At 39.4% G+C, this 2,500-nt stretch overlaps 1 protein-coding gene across 1 annotated transcript in view; it reads left to right on the plus strand.

Annotated features, from left to right (window-relative positions):
• LOC113823091 (nuclear pore complex protein Nup153) overlaps nucleotides 1-1,991 on the plus strand; it is a gene marked incomplete at its 5' end in the record, with an annotated part of 21,421 nt that extends 19,430 nt beyond the window's left edge. The window contains 1 exon segment of the mRNA XM_070128364.1: nucleotides 1-1,991. This exon segment is cut by the window's left edge and continues 333 nt beyond it.
• Nucleotides 1,992-2,500: the final 509 nt, after the last annotated feature.

Raw genomic sequence — 2,500 nt, forward strand, 5'->3', positions numbered from 1 at the left:
CCTCATTTTGTTTGCTCTTATTTTATCCTTTTTCCTTCATCATTTTGTAGAAATATGCCCTTTTTTCCAACTTGATTTTCCATGGTCATTCAATTAGGATACAGGTCGAACAAAATGCTTGATGTAGGAAAGCCTAATGTATTATTTGCTTTTACATTTTGTTCCATATTGTGATACAAGAAGCTGAAGTGCAAAGATGTCTTGATATATTGCTTAGAGATTCTGCTTTTTTCTTTAATTTTTTCTTATGTAACTTCAGTTGTTTTTATAAAAAAAAAATAGCAAAAACTTACTTAGTATTAATAAAAGAAAAAAAAAGTATACCCAGTCAGTCAGACCTTATTTTAAATGATAAGAACAAAAGTTTCAAAAACAATGTGGAGGGAATACTTTTAGTGGGATTGACTGCTTTTTTTTTTCTCTCTTTTTTCTTTTTTATCACAATTTTATACCAGTGAATGCTTACAATAAAAGAGTGGGTATCTCGTGGTTGGTACAATTTGGGATTTAAAATAGTTTTGTAGAAGCTACATAGATACATACATTAACATCATGTTGGGATCTGTGTCAGAGAATAAGCTACAAGTGTATATAGACTCGATATCCACCCTGGAGTATAATCTATCATGCATCTCATATTGTGTGTCTAACTAGAAGAGGGTCTTTTAAAAACTGTGAAACAACTTCTATGTTATATCTTTCAGCAGCAGGGAAGAGTATCTAGTAATTAAAAAATAAAAATAAAAAAAATGTGGCATCGTGTGAGGACTTTAGGTGTTATCATACCCCCCTCCCACACACTTGTGTATGTAAAAACCTGTCAACTTGGATTCCAACAGTTTCCTCCCCCCTGGGACGTTGCAGCTAAATTTCACCTGCCTATGAAGGGCAGGTAAGGACGACAATTTAGTTTATTTTTTTATGCTAAAAGTTTAAAAAGTGGGAAATAGCACAAATTGGAATTAAAGAACATTAATGCAACATAAGGGTACCATGGGATGGAAAATTGCTTATGTTAGTATGTTTCCTTTTGCACAGGAATGATTATTTTGTTAATTGCTTCAATATTCACAAGAGACATGGAAGCCAAACATTTGGACTCCTGGCTCTTTAAATATGAAAAAAATATATAAATATATCTAAGTGCTATGAACATTCTGTGTACATACAGAAGGCTTATTAGGCCTCTCTGGTAACATTGTTTCTGTTTCTTGTTAGGGAGAACCTTGTTGAATATTTTATATGCTGTGTCCATATTTGCTGGACGTGTTACTGTTCTCATTAGGAATGTTCATGGTTCTCATGTCGCACAGGTTTATTCCAACGTCTTGCTCTCAAAGGCTGTACATTTTTTAATAAATAAATAGTGCAGATAAAACTAGCATTTTATGTTTTGGTGTTTGCTCTTGTGGGTGATAATGAGGCTCTGTCACAGTAGCCTGAAATACTTTTATGTTTTATATAATAGAGGTTACAGCCAGCAGTATCACCTGCAGGCGGAGACTGTCCCCTCATGTCACCAAGCAACAGCATTCGCCACCTGTAGTGTTGTTGCTCATGCCAGACGCAAGGCCTCTGCAAGACGCGGCAAGTGTGCGCTTATATGAATAAGTGATGTAAATAGAATACCCAGGCAGGCTCACTCCTTAAAACTGTACATGAACACTTCATCAGTGTAGAATACTTGACGGACATGCTGCGTGTGATTTTTTGGAGGATGTAGGCGTGACTTTGTGCCGTGTGGCTGGTTGTGAGATGCGGAATCTACCGCCCCTTGTCTTGTCCTGTCTGTTGGATCCTTGAGAAGTATATAATTGTAATTAGCTCTATGATTAATATTATTTTATATTGATGTGACTTTGACATGTACAAAGCCGTGAAGTGTGAGTGTGTGAAGGAAGGAGTTAGACTGCTCAGTGTATGTGTCCTCGGTTTTGCATTACTAAGTGTGAGCGTGAAATGTTCAATAAAAGAGCATTCTATACTGCAAATTGTGTTTTCTCTACCTTTTATTTGATTTAATTTTTCTCTATTCAGGTATATAAAAAATATACTTGTAAAGATAGCCTATCCCATGCATCCCCCCCCCTCCCCTTCCCTCTATCCCATACATTCCCCCCCCTCCCCTCTATCCCATATATTCCCCCCTCCCCTCTATCCCATATATTCCCCCCCTCCCCTCTATCCCATACATTCCCCCCCTCCCCTCTATCCCATACATTCCCCCCCCCTCCCCTCTATCCCATACATTCCCCCCCCTCCCCTCTATCCCATACATTCCCCCCCCTCCCCTCTATCCCATACATTTCCCCCCCTCCTGTCTATCTCATACATTTCCCCCCCCTCCCCTCTATCCCATACATTTCCCCCCCCTCCCCTCTATCCCATACATTTCCCCCCCCTCCCCTCTATCCCATACATTTCCCCCCCCTCCCCTCTATCCCATACATTTCCCCCCCCTCCTCTACCCATACATCCCCCCCTCCTCTATCCCATACAT

The sequence above is a fragment of the Penaeus vannamei genome, chromosome 12 (assembly GCF_042767895.1).
Source record: "Penaeus vannamei isolate JL-2024 chromosome 12, ASM4276789v1, whole genome shotgun sequence".
Lineage (NCBI taxonomy): Eukaryota > Metazoa > Arthropoda > Malacostraca > Decapoda > Penaeidae > Penaeus > Penaeus vannamei.